General features: G+C 34.7%; 1 protein-coding gene and 1 pseudogene across 2 annotated transcripts in view; one reads left to right on the top strand and one right to left on the bottom strand.

Annotated features, from left to right (window-relative positions):
* Positions 1-21926, bottom strand: part of FMN2 (formin 2) — a 318182-nt gene that overhangs the window by 179360 nt on the left and 116896 nt on the right. The gene's annotated exons all lie outside the window — the stretch shown is intronic.
* Positions 3541-3641, top strand: LOC141568008 (U6 spliceosomal RNA; annotated as a pseudogene).

Genomic DNA, 21926 nt, shown 5'->3' with positions numbered 1-21926 from the left:
ACTCAGCACATAAAAATAAAGGGCTTTATATTATGGATTCTTATACTGATCACTGGAAAAACCCAATGCTGGAGTGACTATCACTGTCCCCATTTTACAGCTAAAGTGATTTGCTCAAGGTGACACCCATTCAGTGGCAGAGCAGGCAGTCTGGCCTGAATCCACTCTGAGCCCCTTTTCTGCACCACCTGTAACCGTCCGTGTGAAGAGCACACTTCTGCCAAAGACTTTCACACACTCTTCCTCAATATTCTGTGTTATAAGATGCAGTTCAAGACGGATAAAACAGAGAGAATAAATTTGTTTTTCGAATTGTTACTTAACTAGCAAACCTTAGACCGAAACCTGTCTGAATATTCTGCTTTATGTGTTACTCAACTGCAGAGAAAATATGAAAATATATAAAACCAAAATATTCCCCTTCGTTTGTAGTTACAACACAACAACATGCCAGTGAAAAATTTAGAAGAAAGTAAATATTCAGGATACGAATGACCACCTAGTATAAGTTTATTGAATAGAATTGCACAATACACTTTTAATTATTCAGTGAATCGTTATTCAGTTTGTGGCCTGTTTAGGCATTCTGCGTCTCCTCCTGCCCGTTAGCCGTTAGCATGACGTTACTTTTTGGCCCTTCCATAGACACAAAACTAGATTTCTGGCTCTAGTCACTGAGGATGATGGTGCTTTTAGCACTGGAAAGATACAAGGGTGAAAACTGCATTTGATCCTACCCCACGGAGAAACACATTTCCAAGCTTTCTTGCAAGTATCCCGTCTATTTTTGGAAATGACATACTGACTAAGCAACTAATGGATTTTCCAAAGACCTCCTAGAGTTTGGAAGTAAAAGAGAAATGAACATTGACTTGTCAGTGATCTAATTTATGGTGCTCATTTTTAGAGAATAAAAGTTTCAATATGTGATTTTAAGTCTTTACAGAAAATTGTCTTCTTTCTCATGGCACCATTTTCAGAGATTGTATGTTTGGCATTTTCCTTTCTTCAACAATTTCATTTAACAAAGTTATGCTTTACCAAACAATTCTGTCACATTCTCATCCAACAACAGTCCAATCATTTATTATTCATATCTCTGAAGACATCTTCAACTCTTTTGCCCCAAAGGCTCAAGTTAGTGCTTTGCTGTTCAATAAATAGTTCTTCTAAAATGGCTACTGTTTATTTTTTTTAAATGCTGTTACTGAATTACAACTGTAAAGTAAAGAAAACGCAACAGTTCAATTAATTTTTGCAGATGTATATACTCTTGTAATCACCCCTTAAATCACTACACAGAACACTGCCAGCATCCTGGAAGGCTCCATTCATACCTCTTCCTATCAGTAATACCCCCAAAAGTCCCATTTTTACTTCTGTTGCCACAGATTACTGTTGCCTGTTCTTGAACATCATATACATGGAATCATACTGTTTATATTGGCCTTTGTCTAAGAAATCCATCAATGTTGCTGAATATAATGGTAGATTGTTATTTTTCATTGCCGTATAGTATTCTATTGTGTAGTTATAACACAATTTATTCTTCCATTCTAATATTGATGAATGTTTGGAATGTTTTCAGGTTAGAGCTATTACAACTAGTGCTACTATAAGCATTCTTACACATGTATTTTCATGCACATATGAACTCATTTCTCTTGGATATACACACATAAGAACAAAACTACTGGAACTTTGGAACTCTGATAGACTAAGTAATGAAATGAACAAATGAAACTTTATGCTTTTCAATAATTTTCTTAGAGATTTACAAACATAGTGGTGATAAAATTACTAAATATCTCGGAACAAAATCACAAGATTAAATAAGTTACCCAAGAGCCTATAAACCAGTTTAGTGGTTTTGGGAAGCTGTTACACTGTTAATGGTGTCCAACATGTCTACAGAAACCCACACATGAAGGACAGATACACTAAGTTAGATATTCACCAAATGAGTTTTAATCCCTTTACCCATGACCATTGGCTAAGAATTTAGAATCAGTGAATATAGGAACATACAGTGTTAAATATATCAAGTGTCCATAAATATAACTATTGAATAAATTTCTAATGGATAGCTAAATCATGTCAACACTATAGTCAATTATATAAAGATGTTTGATTGACAGTAATTTTGAATGATGTATAAGTACACAACCATCCTTGGAAAGTACTACAGGCAAACATTTATTTCCAATTTGTATTTTTCCAGCCACTTCATGCTGCATCACTCCTAGAACCTGTGGGTATTATGTTCATGGAAGACAAACTAAGTTAGATCAAATAATAAGGAAGCAAATAATCTTTTTTAAAAGATTCATTCAGAAGTCAAACAAAAGCAATTTCAGAATCAGATGCTATTTGGGATTATGAAAATTTGTTTCTCCCCGCTTGGTGTTAATCTCTTGAATTTAGTGTAGAAAGAAGGCAAAGAGATTTCAATATCTTCTAGAATTCTACATGTACAACTCAACTCTAACCCTCTCTCAAAGCCCAGTCTTATTCTGAAATCTCCCTATCCTATCCCATAAAGCTAAAGTACTAAGCTCAGACAGTTAGTATTCACTAAACTTCACACAGTTAGTATTCAACAAATAGTCATGGAGCGAATTGATGCCACATGGAATCTCTGCTTAGTTTACTGTTTCTGTGAAATTCCCTAATGTCACTACACAATGACAGTGTGAGGGGAAGCCATGTGCCCCAGTCTGTAAGTGATCCCACCCCAAGATAAAAAGGACAGCGGGGTATTTAATTAGTCTATTTCTAAAAATCCAGAGAAGGGAAAGATACTGAAAATGTAGCACAATAAACAAAATGCATAGTAACAATTCCCCAGGGCAGGAAACTGATAATGGACGAGAGCCAGATATATACCTCACACAGTCTATACACAGCATGGAGCTAGAGGCACCAGCTGATGTGCATAGTGAGCCAAGATTGACCTGAACAACAATGAATGGCTCTTGTAAAAATCCCTGAACATTTTCTAAGTTGGTGGCAAATCATCTGACTGTACCTGATAATTATGTTAATGATCTGCTCAAGAATCATCCATCAACAGAAACCATCAGCATGCAAATAAATGGATTAACTCTTACAAAAACAGAATTGTTAACCCCAGGCTTCAAATCACTTTTGTGTTTTATGAGACAAGAGGTAGACATATAACCTGAGGACCCAAGATCCAAATCCTAGCCCCTTCCATGACTGGTCCATTTGTTTAAAAGATCAAGACATGGAAAGGAAGGGTCACTTTCAACTTTCTGAAGGCACTTCCATGAAAAGCTAAACCCAAAGTAGCAAATAAAACCCCTGAAAACAAAGAAAGAAAGAAACAAACAAAAACCTGGAACAGTTTAATTTATATACAACCTTTTCAAAAAGTCTAATGATTAGAAAACATCACTTTTAAGGCTGGTAAGAGACCCATACTATGCATGGCATACAGTATTAGGGCCTGAAGCATGCAGTGAAAGGCCTGGCTAGATTCTCTGAAGATAAAACATTCCATTCTAAGGAGCATGACGGGTGCCCACTTCGGCAGCACATATACTAAAATTGGAGTGATACAGATAGCATGGCCCTTGTGCAAGGATGACATGCAAATTTGTGAAGCATTCCATTTTTTAGATAGATAGATGATGGATGGCTGGATGGATGGCTGGCTGGATGGATGGATGGATGGATGGATGGATGGATGGATGGATAGACAGATACAAAGAATGAATGATAGTGCTACTGAGAAGAGAAAAAATTCCATTTTCAGGTAATGACCTGAGAAAATCACTCTTCTACCAATGGATCTAAGTGAATGCAAAGAATGGAAGCCATGAAAAAAAGGCTGTAACTCTCCATAGAACCTCACGCCTAACTCTCACAATGGATCACTCATGGACAAAATTTGCTTGAGCATGCGTTGTGAACCCACTTTCTTTACGTCAGTCACACTATAAGCACAAGCTAATTCTATACCAAAAAACAGTCTCCTGAGCAGGAAGGGGAGGGACCAAAAAAACACAAATATCCTAAAGTATTAAAAAGTTATAGACACTTAAAAAAGAGAATATATGAATAATCAGGAGTGACTAATGAATAAGTTACCAGACTTCCTGCGTGGAATTCTTTTTGCCATCCCAACTTTGATACTGGGGGAAGGGGATGAGAGTACAGATGGATCCTTATTCTCAGAGGTATCAGTTGACATCTACCACCTGAAGACAGGAAAATCTTGAGGTTCACTGATGCAAGATTATATATTTAACAAACCAATAACTGATCTAAATGAAAAGATGCCTTTCAAAGAAAAGCAAATGAAGATCACAGCAATTTTACAAATATTCTTTAACTTCACCTCAGATTGATATCTTGACCTAGAAGTCCCTCTATTTGGTCATCCAAGAAGGATATCCAGGCTGTTTTTCAGAACCTGTATGTGGGATGCCCTAGGAGAGTGAGTCATTCTTGATTTATCGTAATATCTCAAGGTTTCTCTTTTTCTCCCTTTCCAATTTTTGAACTGGAAGCCAGAGAACTAGTAACTAGAGTAGAGTCAGTAAAGAGAATGACTCAAGTTTGCATAATTGGTTTGATAAAACATGAAATAAGGTCAGAAAGCTATCTAGTGAAGAACAGATTAGCCCCTTCTTTCCTCAGAACGATCACAGGCAATATAGGAATTATCCTCATCTGATTTCAATACCATTTTCTAATTATAACTAATCTGTGGAGAGATTGATACACACATATCTTCTTGGTAACAACAGAAAGATTTTACAAATCTCCTAAAGCATAAGTCATATTATTCTCCAACAGCATAATTATGACAAGCATGACATATGTCTCTTTGTGGTAGAAATGAAACAGACATGCACACTCAGACTGGATTTGGGCTTAAAGAGACACAAATTGGCATCTTCACATATAATGCTCAAGTGCACTCACCCTTCCAAGGCCTCTTTCCCTTTCTTCTACAATGGGTTTTCCCTTTTCTGGAAGTTCTCTACACCCTTGATATCTTCTCCGACAGAAGTTCTGCCCAGTGTGTAAAATTTCTTTGGCCCTCCTCACCTTTTCTCCTCTTTTCAGGGGTCATCGGGAAGAAGATAAGAATCATGGCGAGGGTAGGGGGGATGAGTGTCACCTGAGGAGGTTGTCAATGCAAAAAAAATTCAATAATTCGTTCGAATTTTTTCTGCCTTTCCCCCCTCCCCACTTTCCCCCTAGAAAAAACAGCTGACACTATGGGTTAAAGGATGGTCTGACTGGAATGGATTAAAAGGAACGAACGGACTATCACAGCTATCAATTAAATAAAATACCTTATCAATTGAAAGGATCAAGGAAAAAAATGAATTCATGCACTGTAGCAATTCTATCTCTACCCACATCTCTTTCATTCATCTAAAAAGCTAACTCACATAAGCCCCAGACTTTAAAGAAACTATGAAACATACAGATCATCACCAGTAGGTAAACAATAGCTGTGAGGAACCCATTTCCGATCATTGGAATGACCCACTTTGTCAAGATGGGGAAGAGATCCATGTTCCATGTTTGAAAATATCTGCCCCCTGCTTCTGCTGCTTTATATGAAAATGCAGAAGGAGGAGGAAGGTAATAGTATGGTTTTAGTCTTAATTAGTAAGGGTCTTGGTCCTATTCACTCTAAGATTAATTCATTGAGTTTTTCAGGATCAGTAACAATTTTTTGACTGTTAGCTTTTTCTGTGAAGCTTAGTATGGGTCTTCATCAAGATAAGATATATTAATTCCATCAAATGATTTCTGTGTCGCTTTTAAACAAATCAATAAAATAATCTTAGCAAGAGAGATGGTTTCACATGCTTTGAGAAGGAAACTGAAAAAGAAGATAGACCCACATTCAATAGTTTTCTAGTAACTTGAGTTTATTAAGTGCCTGCAAAAACTGAATGAATAAAAGAAGCATGGGCAATAGTAATCCCCTGAAAATTCACAATGATTACATGTTAAAAATATGATATTGGTGTAAGTAAACACAAAAAAAGATAAAATAAATATGTGAGCAAAACAGCAAGACCACAGTAAGATGAGTAAGGAAGAGAGTGATGACAATGACATATTCAATATAGTCCTGGGTGGCCCAGTGAAAAGAAAAATGTATAGTAGACTATTATGAACAAGGAATGGTATGGTTATCAAAACAAGACAGTGAAATCTGTGAAGCCATATTAGTAACCTCAAGAATGGCAAACATGATTTATTTAGCTGGATTTAGTTGGAAAAAAAGAGGGCAAACTAAAACAAACAACAAATTACTGTTTGGTATGAGTCATGTGTTAACCATCCTTTCTATAATTTTGCATGCAACATTGGTTGCAATACTTGAAATGCTAACTGTATCTCACATGGAACATAGAGAAGAGTACAGATGGTTGAACAATGTGAAACTTTTAAACACAGTTAAGAGAGCTGTGCTCATTCCTCTTAGAAACATTAGAAGCTTACATGGCTTGACTAAAAAAAAAGTTTATAAATACATGAACAAGATTTTTAAAGTGGACTTTTAATCCCATAGTGTTGCATGATTCCAAAGTAGGTAAAAGAATGAGCAAATGGAAGAGACTCAGTAACGTAAATGTTAGGATACGTGGTAAATACAGAATATAGGTAATAATATTTCCTGAAAAAGTGAAGAAAACATATGGAACATGTCACCAATAAGAAAACCAAGCAATGAAAATGAATAAGTTCAAGAAGCACCTAGAAATGTTCTGAAGAACAGAAGAATCTTTCTTAAAGGCAGAAACTCAGAGGGATAATAAAGACTTGATAAATTTGACAAGAGGACTTATTCCTAACCACTATTTCTGGTCCTTAAAGACATTTGTTGAATAACATAACGCCAAAGGGGATCACCTCACACAGTCCTTCACTCTACTAAGGTAGAGAATCTCTCAATAAACTACGTCTTTAGTTTGAAAAGCAAACTATCAAATCAGTTCAAAACCTACTTATTATTCCATGTCATCAGTGAAACCACTGCAAGCTGCTCAGACATCACTCTGGACTAAACAGTTCAGGGTCTCAGACTTCTGTGCTTTCACATCCCTATTCACAAGCTGTGTTTTTTCTCCTAGTTATAGATACTATTCTAACTTAGCCAATGGCATATTTTGCTTTTCTTATTTTTTAATGGATGCTGTGCATGCCTGATGGGTAATAATTTGCTTTTTTTAAACTGTATGTTTTACACTAATACCTGTTCCCTTCCTGTTTTGGGGTTTTGTTTTATTTTGGTTTGGTATCACCAAAACACTCAGAATAAACTGAAACCACCCTGCCATTTAATTATTTTTATATGCATTTTATTTTTTTTAAGATTTCATTGTGTTTTATTGCTGAATAAGTTATGTGCATTTTATGATGATTGGACTTTGAAATAAAACCAAGCTTTTTCCATACATGGTAGAAAAGGGTGGGTAGGGGATATTTCTAATCTTTTTAAAAGGAGAAATTTGTTTGGGTCTTATATTTGGCTGCTTTGTATTGTTTTATTTTTAAAAAGACTTAATATGGAATGCAAAAAGACAGCCTCATGAGAGTTTTTATTGTTTTTGGAATGTGTCCTCTCTATCTACCTGCTTCCTGTGTAACAATATTCAAAAGGAAGCTGGCATTACTGTAATACAAAAGTTTTTACTTACAAAAAAATAGCCAAGTCTGTCTGGCATCACCAGGGGAGCATTGCAACCTAACTTTCAAACAAAAAATGTTACTTTGTCTTTCTTTCCTTGCCAGTTCAAAGGATGGAGACTAGCTCAAAGCCAATTTTTATGCAACTCAGTGCCAACATAGGCCATTAAAGAAAGGCTGATAATTTAAAAAGCACACAGCTTCGAAAGGATCTCAACTCAAATTCTAGCTTCTAGCAGTGCTTGAAGAACATGCTAGTTTCATTTTTTTGGAACTAGAAAAAAGCAGGAGAAATTCCATCCTACTTATGAAAACTTTACTTATATCAGTAATTGATTAAAGTATACAAAACCTTAGCAAAAGGGACCACAAGTAAAAACACCACCAATATAACATAGAAAAGTACTTTAAAAAAAAGTTATTTTCTATTATACTCAGAGCTAAGAAACTATAAAAAATGACCTGTTCATGTTTTATGAAAATTTTTAATAATGTAAGAATCCATGTGGAGAAATATACAAAACTATACATAAAGACTGCCATATGGATCAATTAAAGAAAAGTCTTGCCTAACATTCATCTCAGAGCACAATGATTTTTATGGCTATATGGGAAAAAAATGAGGAAAAAAAATATGCCTGAATACTCTGGAAAGCCTGAGCTGACCTCAGCTCTTTCTCATTTTTGTTTCTGCTCTCATTTCAAGTTCATTTATACTACTCTCATTTTCTTTCCCAATTAAGTTTCAGGTCGCAAGGTTTATAATCACGTTTCTGAAAATGTCTTGTAAACTTTGATATTTTTAAGTCACTTTTCCTACTCTAGTTAGCATTTGTCAATTATGAAAAGAAAGGTATTTCATTAATTTTTAATCCTGACACAACCTCAAATAAAACAATTCAGTACAACCACTAAACATGTCTTTTTTTCTTTTTGATTGAGGCTAAACATATAAATAGTACAATGGTACTATAAAATTAGCAGCAAATCATATCCTGCTTCTTCTATGGAGACATCATTAATTATGTCAAAAAATCAAGTGTTTGGTGGTCATTCTCTACATGCATGTAAAGGGTGAGAGAGATCAATTCCCAAGAGAACATGAAATGATACATATGAGAGAGAAAGGGAAGAGAGAGTGAGGGAGCTGAAGGGTGCCAGTAGGGACCAATTTTAATTTGTGCACTTAAATTTAGGTTCAATAATTAATACAAATGTGCTTTGCCACACGTCTGTTCAACACATATGTTAAAAACACAGAGATCCTTAGATTTTGTTTTCAATCCTCTTTCATATCGGAGGACTTGAGAAAAAAAAAATTCCTTGAAGCTTTCACTGAAATAGGCAACAAACCAGTTCATAGTCAAAGTTAAACCAATAGCAGACATAAGCTTCATAAACACTGCAAATCTCTCTGGAGGATTCTGGTCACTCTTAGAGCACTCAAAATCCAGTGGGTTTTCTAAAGGGGTTTTAATTCTATTCCCAGGGCTCAGCTCCTAAAGAGAAAAATCACAGTCCATATATTTTTAGTCTCTTCATCAAAAGCAAAGAGAAAAGATATAAATTTCTCCTTCAGAGGTTAATGGACCCTTTCCTATAAAACTATATTGTTCTGTAAGTTAAAAATAGCTTCCACTTTTGACTATGTATTTTTAGGGTGGGAAACAGTTTATCTTAAAAGTTTTTAAGCTTGAAAAAATATTTATCCAGAAAATTATAGCCTGACATCATGATTATTCTATGGGTGACTAGAACTAGCAGAAAAAATATTGGCGTTATCTTAAGAAAAAATAGTTTTTACTGGTAAAGACACGAATAAGTAGATGAAGACTTCGAATTCCAAGGAAAACCCAAATGCCTGCACCATGTTTTCATTCCCACCAGCAGTGCCTACCTCCTATTTCTCCACACCCTCATCACACTTATCAGTATCTTTCTTTTTGATGATAGGTGAACATGTGAAACGATGTTACACTGTGGTTTTGATTTTCATTTCCCTAATGTGAGTGATGTTTCAGGTACTTGTTGGCCAGTGGTATATCTCCTTTGGAGAAATGTCTATTTATGTCCTTTGCCCATTTTCCAATCAGGCTGCTTTGTTGTCATTGAGTTTAAGAGTTCATTACATATTCAGAATATTAACCCCTAATCAGGTATATGATTTCTATATATCGTCTCCCATTGTGTGGGTCTTTTTTTCTTGGTAACATTGTTTGCAATGCAATATTGTTTATCTTCATGACATCCAGCTTATTTGTTTTTCTTTTCTTTCATCATATGTGCTTTTGGAGTCATATCTAAGAAACCACTGCTTAACCCACGATTATGAAGGTTTACTCATGTTTTCTGAGGGATTTTATCATTTTAGCTCTTAGATTTAAGTCTATCATCCGTACCATGTTAACTTTTGTTCATGGTATGATGTAGAGGTACAATTTTTTTTTTTTTTTTTGCATTTGGATATCCAGTTGTCTCAGCATCATTTGTTGAAAAGACATTTCTTTTGCCCTTAAAACGTCTGGGCACCATTGTCAAAAATCAATACACCATAAATGTTTGGATTTATTTCAAACTATTCATTCTATTCCATTGACCAATATGTCTATCCATATGTCAGTACCACATTAGCTTATTACTGTATCTTTGTAATAACTTTGAAATCTGGATGTGTGAATCCTCCAACTTTATTCTTTCTCATGATTATTTTGATGATTCTGGGCCCGTTGTATTTTCATGTGAATTTTCAAGATCAGTTCTGGGGAAAAAATAAGCAGTTAGGATGTTGCTAGACATCACTATTGAATCTATATGACAATTTGGTCAGTATTGACACCTTAATATTAAGTCTTCTGATCTATGAGTGTGGCATGTTGTTCGCTTTATTTAGATCTTCCTTAACTTCCTTCAACTTCTTCTAGAGTTCAGTGGTAAGTCCTGCACTTCTTTTGTTACATTTCTACCCAAGTATTTTGCTTTTCTGATGCTACTGTAAAGTGAATTGTTTTCCTAGTTACATTTTCACAATGTTAATTCTAGTGTCTAGAATTTTACTACATATACAAGATCATGTCATCTGCAAAGAGAGTTTTACTTCCTCCCTTCTAATCTAGATGCCCTTTATTTATTCTTTCCTGCATAATTGCCCCGACTAGAACCTCCAGCACATTGTTAAACAGAAGTGGTGAGAAAAGGCATCCTTGTCTTTTTCCTGACCTTACGGGAAAAGCCTTTCGTTTTGGACGTGAGCTGTAGGTTTTTCACAGATGCTCTCTATCAGGTTGGGGAAGTTCCCTTCTAGTCCCAGCTTGTTGGGTGTTTATATCAGGAAAGGGTGTGGGATTTTGTCAAATGCTCCTTCTCCATCTATTGAGATATTCATATGGCTTTGTCCTTTATTTGTGTATTACATTATGGCTTTTCACATGTAAAACATTACATTCCTACTGTCCATGGTGTATAATCCTTTGTACATGCTGCTGGGTTCACTTTGATAGTATTTGGTGAGGATTTGTGTCTATATTCATAAAGCATATTACTCTGTAGCTTTCTTTTCTAGTGATGAATTTGTCAGGTTTTGACAGCAAGATAGCCTCATAGAATGAGATGGATATATTTTGAAAAGTCTGTGAATGATCAGTGGTAATTCTTCTCTGAATGTTTGGTAGAATTCTCCAGTGAAGCATCTGGGACTGTGCTTTTCATTGTGGGTAGTTTTTTTGTTTGTTTGTTTGTTTGGTTGGTTGGTTAGAATTCTTACTAATGAAGTCTCTTTACTTTTTATAAACCTATTTAGATTTTCTATCTCTTCTTTTTAAAATTTTATTTTTATATTAGTTTCAGGTATACAAAACCCTCATAAAGTGATAACCCTCCCACAGTCTACTACCCCTCTGACATGGTATATAGCTATTACAATACCATTGACTATACTTCCTATGTTGTACTTTACATCCTGCGAATATATATATATATATATATATATATATATATATATATAATTGTTATTTGTATATATATATATATACTGTTATGTATATATATATGCAGTTATATATATACACTGTTTTATATATATATATAATTATAGTTGTCATTCAATATCGTTCTACATCAGCTTCATTCTATCTCTGTATCTGTTTTTTTCTTTTTTTTAATTTATTGGTGTGACAATTGTTAGTAAAATTACATAGATTTCAGATGTACATTTCTGTATTACATCATCTATAAATCCCATTGTGTATTCACCACCCAGAGTCAGTTCTCCTTCCATCACCATATATTTGATCCCCCTTACCCTCATCTCCCACCTCCCTCCCCCCTTACCCTCTGGTAACCACTAAACTATTGTCTGTGTCTATGAGTTTTTGTTTCTCATTTGTTTGTCTTGATCTTTTACTGTTTTTGGTTTATATACCACATATCAGTGAAATAATATGGTTCTCTGCTTTTTCTGTCTGACTTATTTCGCTTAGCATTATACTCTCAAGATCCATCCATGTTGTCACAAATGTTCCTATATCATCTTTTCTTACCGCCGAATAGTATTCCATTGTGTATATATACCACAACTTCTTCATCCATTCATCTATCGAAGGACATTTTGGTTGTTTCCATGTCTTGGCCACCGTAAACAAAGCTTCAATGAACATTGGAGCACACGTGTCTTTATCTCTAAATGTTTTCAGATTTTTTGCGTAGATACCCAGGAGAGGGATTGCTGGGTCATATGGCAATTCTATTCGTAATTTTTTGAGGAACCTCCACACTGCCTTCCATAATGGCTGCACCAGTCTGCATTCCCACCAACAGTGTATGAAGGTTCCTTTTTCTCCACAGCCTCTCCAACATTTGTTACTATTTGTCTTGTTGATGATCGCCATTCTGACTGGGGTGAGGTGATATCTCATTGTGGTTTTGATTTGCATTTCTCTGATGATTAGTGATGTTGATCATTTTTTCATATGTCTATTTGCCATTTGTATGTCCTCTTTGGAGAAATGTCTCTTCAAGTCCTCTGCCCATTTTTCAATTGGGTTGTTTGTTTTTTTGCTGTTGAGTTGCATGAGTTCCTTGTGTATTCTGGATACTAGCCCCTTATCGGAGGCACTGTTTGCAAAAATCTTCTCCCATTCAGTTGGTTGCCTCTTTATTTTGCCGGTGGTTTCTTTTGCTGTGCAGAAGCTTTTAAGTTTCATATAGTCCCATTCGTTTATTTTAGCTTTTACTTCCCTTGCCTTTGGAGTCAAATTAATAAAATGCTCTTTGAACCCAAGGTCCATAAGTTTAATACCTATGTTTGTTTACTTCTATGCATTCTATCTCTTTTGAGTCAGTTTTTCTAAGCATCTGTCCATTTCATCTAAGTCATCCCATGTGTTTCCATACAGTTGTTCATAGTATTCCCTTTATCCTTTTTCATTTCTATAAGGTCAGTAATGATGTCCCTTCTTCCACTCCTGATTTTAGTAATTTAAATCTTCCTTTTGTTTTCATGGTCTGTCTAAAGGTTTGTCAGTTTGCTAATCTTTTCAGAGAACCAACGTTTGGTTTCATTGATTTTTCTCTTGCTTTTCTACACTCTATTTCATTTATGTCCACTCTAGAATTTACTACTTCCTTCTTTCTACTTGCGTTGGGTTTAGTTTGCTCTTCTTTTTTAGTTGTTATGGTGGGAGATTATTGATTTCTAATGTAAAAACATTTTTAATATAGGTATTGACAGCTATAAATTTCTGAGCACTGATTTAATTGTATACCATAAGGTGAAGAATGTTGATTTCATTTAATGCATTTCAAAGTATTTTGTAATTTTTCTTGAGATTTTTTACTGTGAGCTACTGTTATTTAGGAATGTGCTATTTAATGTATACATACCTGCAAAGTCCCCACATTTCTTTGTTATTGATTTTTAATTTAACTCCATTATGATCAGAAAACATACTAGGTTTTTCAAAAGATTTAAATTCATTAAGGTCTCCATCTCCTCAAATTTATTAAGGCTTGTTTTGTGCCCTAGCATATGGTCCATCCTAGAGAATATTCTATGCATGCTTGAGAACTATGCATATTCTGCTGCTGTTGGGTGCAGTGTTTCTTGGATGCCTATTGGATCGAGGTTGTTTACACTGTTGTTCAAGTCTTCTATTTCCTTGCTGATCTTCTGATTAACTGTTCTATCCATTTTTGAAAATTGGCATTGAAGTGTCCAAATATTATTGATTTCTCCCTTTAATTCTGTCAGTTTTTCCTTCATGAGCTTTGGGATACTTGTTAGGTGAATATATGTTTATAATTGTTATATCTACTTGCTAGATTGACTCTCTTATTATTATGGTATATTTCTCGTTAGTAATACTTTTTAAGTCTAGTTTGTCTGATGTCTATATAGCTCCTCCAGCTATTTTATGGTTGTTTAAGGTGTTCTATCTTTTTACTTTCAACCTATTTATATCTTTGAGTCTAAAGTACATCTCTTGTAAGACAATATATACTTAGATTATTTAATCCAATTTGACAATGTTTGCCTTTTGAATTAATTTACTGAAATTCATTTATTGAAAAAAATTTAATCCATTTATATTTAGTGTTGTTTTTGAGATGGTTGAATTTACATCTGCTATTTTTCATTTTGTTTTCAGTATATGTCATGTCTGTTTTGTTGCCCTATTCCTTCTTTATTGTCTCCTTTTGTACTGAATGGATGTTAAATGAATTAAGTGGATATTTAATTCCTTTTTATTTTATTTCATATTTGAGTTTTCTTTGTAGTTGTTCTATGGCTTACAACATACCTTAATTTGTCCAAATCTACTTTGGATTTATACTGACTTATTTCCAGAAATATAGAAACCTTAATCCTCTATAGATCCACTGATTTCCCACCTTTTTGTGCTATTACTGTTATACATACTATGTGCATGCCATTTATATATGGTACAAACTGTTATAATTATTAAATTATATAACCTTACATCTTTCAAAAAAGTTGACAGAGGAGAAAAATATATATTTATATAGTTTGTTATATTAACCTTCTTATTTACCCTTTCTTGTTCTCATTTCCTCCTACAGATCTGAAATACCATACTGTATAATTCCCTTACTCTAATACAGCTGTTTCTACCAGTCTCCTTTGTTCTGTCATTCTCAAATATATTGCATTGCTGTATATAATAGGCTGCATACTGTATACATTGTTTTACGTAATTGTTTTCAAAGTTGGTCAAAAGAATAAAGAAGGTATATTATCTTTTGTGTAGATAAAATTGTTTATCAGTACTCTTTTTTGTGTTTATGTGATTTCACATTACTGTCTAATATCATTTACTTTCAGCCTGAAGAGCTTCCTTTAGTATTTCTCGAAGCCATGTCTCTTAGCAACAAATTTTCTCTGTTTTTGTTTATCTGAGAATGTCTTTTATTTTCATTTATGAAAAGTTGTTTTGCTACATATGAGATGTTCGGTTGGTCGCTTTCGCTGTCAACATTTGAATATGCCTTCTAGTCTCTGTTAATTCTAAGTCTGCTATTAATGTTACTGTAGTTTCCTTAGATCTGATGAGTTGTTTTTCTTTTACTGCTTTCAAAGTTTTTCATCTTTATCGTTGGCTTTCAACATTTTGACTAAGATGTAACCAGGTGTGGATCTCTTCTGTTTATCTACTTGACATTCATTGAATTTAGATGAGCATATTAATGGTTTTCATCAAATCTGGGGAATTTTCAGCCATTATACCTTTAAATATATTTCTGTACCTTTTTGTCTCTCCTTATCTTCTGATACTCACATTGCATGCATATTGGTCACTTGATGGTATGTCATATATTTCTGAATTTCTGACTTTTTAAATTTTTTTCTCTCTATTATACAGTCTGTATTGATTCAATATCTTCAACTTTGCTGATTCTTTTTTCTGCCACCACAAATCAATTGTCAAAAAACAAACAAACAAACAAGAAAACACCTAGTGATTTCTTTTTCATTTTGGTTCTGTAATTTTCAACTCCAGAATTTTTAAATAATTTTTCTTTTTATTGATCGTCTCGATTTGATGACAGGTTGTCATCAGAACTTCCTTTGTTTCTTAGAAATAGTTTTCTTTAATTCTTTGGCGATATTTAGATATCTAAGTATATGTCAGTAAGTACATCTGAGACCCTTAGAATAATCTTTGTGTTTGCTTTCCTGTACATGAGTCACACATTTTTGTTTCTTTTATGTCTCTTATTTATGGTTGCTGAAAACTGGATATTTCAGAAAATATACTGTAGCAACTCTGGATACAATTTCCCCTTCCCGACCTCAGAGCTTGTTTTTTCTTGTTTGCTTATTTGTTTAGTGACAGCTAGACTAGTTCAGTGAAGTCAATTACTGCTGCAGTGTGCAATCTGATGTTCCTGCACACATTCTTTCACCACGCTTTTATCTCTTCGTTTCACTACTCAGGAGTCACCTCTGGGTGGACATGAGCCCTTTATTGGTCAAATACTTTGCTTCACTCCCTTAGCCACTAAAACTTTATCCTTAGTCATTTTGTGTGTGAGGTGGGGGGCATGCCTTTGAGGGAGTTTACAGAATTTTTTCCCACAGTCAAGAACTAGTAACATGGATTTTCTCTACTTGCTCCCAAGAGGGTGCAGCCTTGGCACGCACAGCTTCCACACTGCCAGGAATGACTGATATTATTTTTAAGCCTGGCTTAGGAGTTGCCCCTGGGTCAAAGTAGATTATTGTTTAGTCAATGTGTGGACAAAAGTATGTTTAAGACTCTCGTGCCTTAAACTTCCACTTATTTTTGATGAGTCTATATGAGGTTTGGGGAATGCTTTCATCATGCCCCATGTCTTGCTCTGCTTGCTCCTGAGTTGGTTCAATGTGCAATGTACACAGTCTTCCTGGCTTCCAGAGTTGACTGATCCCTGGAGGGCTCTTCTCAGATGTCTCTTTCCTTGGTTCTCTATGGAATAGAGATTATGCAACAGGCATTGGGGAAACTAAAAATGCCAGCAGTCTACCTCTTCTAAAATAAAACCATAGCCATAGACAGAGCTGCAGGGAGACAGCTCCCTGACTTCTTGGCCGCACATGCATGGGGCAAAGCTACCGTAACACAGAGTTGGGGTGTTGGTAATGGAGCGGGACCTGGCTCAAAGGCCACACTGTTCTTTGAGAGTTTTAGTAGTTTTTCCTGAGTAAGTGTTTCTCCATTTCCTGTATGCCTTTAGGAAAATTTCCAGAGACTTTAGATAAAGTAATTTTTATAACTTTCACCAGTTAAATTGTAGTTTTGCTGGGAAGCCAAGCTGCCTCCACCTCCAATCTAGAAGGCCCACCTCCAATCAACTTTTCAACTAATACTTCAGAGAGAATTTCAAGTTACAAATTTAGTAATTTTAAAAATTCACATTTTAACATTTAACAAAAAAATCAGCAGAAATATGAGAAAACTTCCATTATGAACATGGCTTTGAAAAAGAAACAAATTTATACTTCAGTTTAAATTTAAAACATTTTAAATTAAACAGAAAACTAGGGACATAAATAAGAACATCAATTTTTCTTCTAAAGGTTAAATATGTGTCCTCAAATAATTGGAACCATTTTTTTTCAATTTAGGTCACAGTGAGGTACAATGTGACCAATCAGACTAGTGTCACCAGCATCATTTCGCATAAGTGAAAAGTAGGAGCTACCATAATTATATCCATATAAGTCCAATAAGGAATAAAATTCGCCTTTGCTTGGGGAAGAGTCAAAAATCCTGTTGCTGTCCATGGTAAAGAAACGAACATGTCACTATATAGTCCCAGGTTATAAAAATCAACCTCAAGTCTCATTTATCTAAATTCAATTATTGCCCTTATGTCTGGTACGACAAAACTGAAAACTTTTGCTAGGAGAATGAGAAGGGGAAATATTCAGCTCAGGGAAATGAATATCGACAGTCTACAGTCAGATTCCTGAAACTCTCAGATAGGAGCTGCCTGCATGCTGGAGAAGCCTGCTCCAATACTGACTGATTAACTACTCGTATGGTTTTAAATAAGATACAAGCGGATCTTGGCTCATGGTGTTATTTGCAAAATTCCTCACTTAATCCTCTCTATATATCTGAACAAAATAAATCCTTCAAGGCCAAGTCTAAGTCTCGTCTCCTCCACACAGCCTCACCGAAGTCCAGCCAACATGCTCTATTCAACTCGTGATGACCCACAGCACTGACTGTGACAGAATCCATTAACACTGCCTCTCGTAGGGTGTTCTGTAATAAATTAGCCCTTTAGAGAACCTCTGTGCTCAACCTGGTACAGCTGCTTCTTCTTCCTCTTCCTCTTCCTCTTTGCCCTCCTCCTGCTCTTCCTTCTTCTTCCTTTTTCCCTGCTGTACTCTCTGCTGAAATGGATAAACCCTGCTCCCATCAGATCCAGAGAGGAGTGTAACCCTGAAAGTAATTGGTGCTCCCTCCCTTCTCCTTAGTTTCCCAGGGTTCTCTGGAGCAGCTAGTCCACTCCATATTCGCAGTATTGAGGAAACATTCTCCCACCCTCTGATCCAAATAGAGTTTAGATTCTATAAATGACCAAAAACCATTCCTTATTTTTGCAAGGATGAGTTTTAATTTTCATAGATAATCACAATAAGGTAATAAATCTTAAGTGAACTTCCCAAACAACCCTTTCTTCAAATGCCTATGGATCTTGATAAACAGAACATCAGAAACATTAAAAATCAATCCCCCTTTCTTATATATGCAGCCCAACATAATCTTAATATCACCACATAAATATGAAGTTCAAAAGAATTAACCTTCAACATTATGACTAATTTTTGTGCAATTGCAATGTGCCATTAATCAAATATAATTTTCTTAATATAATCTAGCAAGGTCAAGGATCATTAACCTAATTATATGTCCTTTTTATTAAACAATTAGGGTTGGGTTTTTTTAGCCATTTACTTAGAAGTATAAAAACAATTTTTTGGCTGAAAGAAAATTTAAACATAGAGGCTATTATTGTTTCATTATTTGAATTGATTGGGTATGTTCTACAAATAGTTATAGGAAAAGCATCTTCAAAAAATAATAAATCTTTTAATATCTAAAATAAATCCAGATTCTACAAAACCTGTGTTTGTCTAATTATAGCTTTGTATTCTGATGTGGTTTTCTATGTAAATACATTTTTAAGGCTTGCAATAGGAATATACAAGTATTCTATTAAAAACAGATGTTATATTAAAAGTTACAAAGTACCAAATGTTTATTATGTATGCACAAAACAAATCTAAATTGTCTTATTATAAGATATTTGGTGTTTCAGACATTACTTAGTCTTCAGTCTAAAAGACAAATATAACTGTCCAAATCAACAAAAACTCACCCTTGCCAGGTACAGCAGGTAAAAGTAATACCAGTACAAAAAAACTAGACTTCTACTACTTATAATTCAGGATATATCCCCAGCAACACTGATATATCTATTGATTATGATGAAACATTTTTAATTATAAAATAAATATTTGCCATAAGTAAAGGTAGAGTAGATTCACAAGTAAAATACCCTTTTCCTTTCAGACCAATCAGTATTACAGCAGCAAACAATATTTGATGCATAGCACATACATTTTCCCAATGCCCCCACACAGTAGGAAGAATCCTTTTAATGGCAATTACTATTTTATGCATAAATACTTAGAGGCATCACATTATACACTCCCCTATAGGAACATTTGAATAATGAATGCTTCTTTTCCCATTATTAGGAATTTTCACATAACAGACAAAAAGAGCCTTTTTAGAGGTTAAGTTAAGCAAGCACAATAGAAAAATTTAACAGGATTCCAATGTCTTAACTCCGTAACAATTACATCTGTACGAAATGGGAATTCTAAGAATTCCTTTTATAACCTCACCATATAATAAGTAGCAGATTTAAATATCTATTTTTCTAATCATACTTTCAGGGGCTGAAGCCCAATAAATATTTAACTAACATGAATCATTTTTCTCCCCCATTCTGTGGGTAAAGCATTTATTATGATAAACAGAGGAGAAACAACTCATGAAGAGATTCATTTATGTTGCACTAATTAGTTATACAAATGCCGGTTGTGTATTTAAAAAGCAACATACTTTCTTCTTATTCTACCTTGTTAACTTCTGTGTGCAAATTTACACTGTGGATAACAGGTTTCTATACAGACCTTTTAAGCATGACTAGACAGTATGTACTTAAGGCATATTTCAAAAGACGGTTTCTTTTTCTCTCAGGGCTGAATCAAAAGTATCATTACTTGATATTTGGTGAGGTTTAACCACAGTGGCTGTATGCCTCCAACCACTATTTATAAGCCATGCAAGCAAATGGCCCTCATTTTTATTGCTCACAGAAGCTCATGTGTCTAAAGCACACGTCACTCAGATAAGGTTTTATTTAACTGGGAAAATGTCATGTTTGGTGGCATCATAGTTTATGTACTTGTCAAAATCTATAAGAATATGGAAAAAAAAACCTTAAAAGTATCTCCACATACAATTTCATACGTATAACTATAGTTATTTAAATATTGAGCATATATGTAAATCAATACAAATTCAAATTCTTTTTAAGAAGGATTGATTTTCTGGACAGCTGGAACAACTGGGAGCGACCATACACATGCACAACAGGCTACCCGGCCCCGCACCAGCCCCTTCTAGCAAGGCGGCACCACAGGTACCAGTCATGCCCCTCCTCGCTCCAAACAGCCTGCCAAAGCTCCAAGCTCAGTCTACACAGGGCACTTTTTCAAGATCAAGAGAGATAGCTATTTCATTTAGTTCATAGCAGCAAACATAAAAAGCCAAATAAAATGAGGAGACAAAATATGCCTCAAATGAAAAAAAAGAAGACTATGCTCCAAATGAGAACAACGAAAAAAAAAAAAGCAAAACAGAAAAACAACTCTAATGAAATGGAGATAAGTAATTTGCCTGATAAAGAATTCAAAGACAAAATCATAAGGATGCTGAAAAACCATCAGCGTAGAAGAGAGGAACACAAAGAGCACTTCAAAACAAAGTTAGAAAATATAATCATAAACATAAAACCAATCAGAAATAAATACAATAACTGAAATGAAAAATACACTAGAAAGAATCAACACCAGACTGGTTAATACAGAACAGATTAGTAACCATGAAAAAAAAAAAAAAATACTGGCAATCATAAATCAGAAGAGCAAAATGAAAAAAAATAATTTAAAAGGTTAGTATAAGGGACCTATGGGACAGCAACAAGAGGAATAATATTCTCATTATTGGGATCCCAGAAGGAGAAGAGAGAGACAAAAAAAGCAGAAAGTATATTTGAAGAAATAATACCTGAAAACATCCAGGGGAAGGAAACACACATTGAGATATGAAAGCACAGAGAGTTCTAAACACGATGAATCCAAAGAGGCCCCCACCGAGACACATTTAAACTAAAATGGCAAAAGTTAAGGATAAAGAGACAATCTTGATGACAGCAAGAGGGAAACAACAAACCACATACAAGGAAACACAAGTAGGCAAACAGCTGATTTCTCAGCGGCAACTTCACAGACCAGAAGGGAGTGGCAGGAAATATTTAAAATACTGAAGAAAGGAACCTACAACCTAGAACAGTACATCCAACAAAGTCGTCATTCAGAATTGAAGGATAGATAGTTTCCCAGACAAGCAAAAACTGAAGGAGTTCATCACCACTAAATCAGCTTTACAAGAAATGTTAAAGGGCCTTTCCTATACAGAAACAAAAAGGCCATAACCAGAAATAATAATATCCAGGAGAGACAAAAATCTCACAGTTAAAGGCAAATACAAAATTAACACAGTGAATCAGCCACTTAAAAACCTAATATAAAGGTTAAAAAACAAAAGAAGAAAAATAACTACAGCTACAATAGCAGAAGATACACAAAACAAAACAAAACAAAAACATAAAATATAGCATCAAACACAGTGTAGAGGAGAAAGTGAAAATGTAGTATTTTTACAATGTGTTTGAATTTAAACACTACCAGCTTAAATTAGGCTACTATATAAATAGATGGATATATATGAACCCTCATGGTAACCACAAATCATAAAAACATAAAAAACACACCAAAATAAACAGAATGGGAGCCAAACAAAATGCTAAATTAAACCAGCAAACCAAAAGGAAATAAATTAAGAGAAGAAGAAAAGAGGACAGAACTAATGAAACAACCC

Source organism: Rhinolophus sinicus, linkage group LG12 (genome assembly GCF_036562045.2).
Source record: "Rhinolophus sinicus isolate RSC01 linkage group LG12, ASM3656204v1, whole genome shotgun sequence".
NCBI lineage: Eukaryota > Metazoa > Chordata > Mammalia > Chiroptera > Rhinolophidae > Rhinolophus > Rhinolophus sinicus.
The sequence above is the reverse complement of the archived record's forward strand: the minus strand, read 5'-3'. Positions and strand labels throughout refer to the sequence as shown.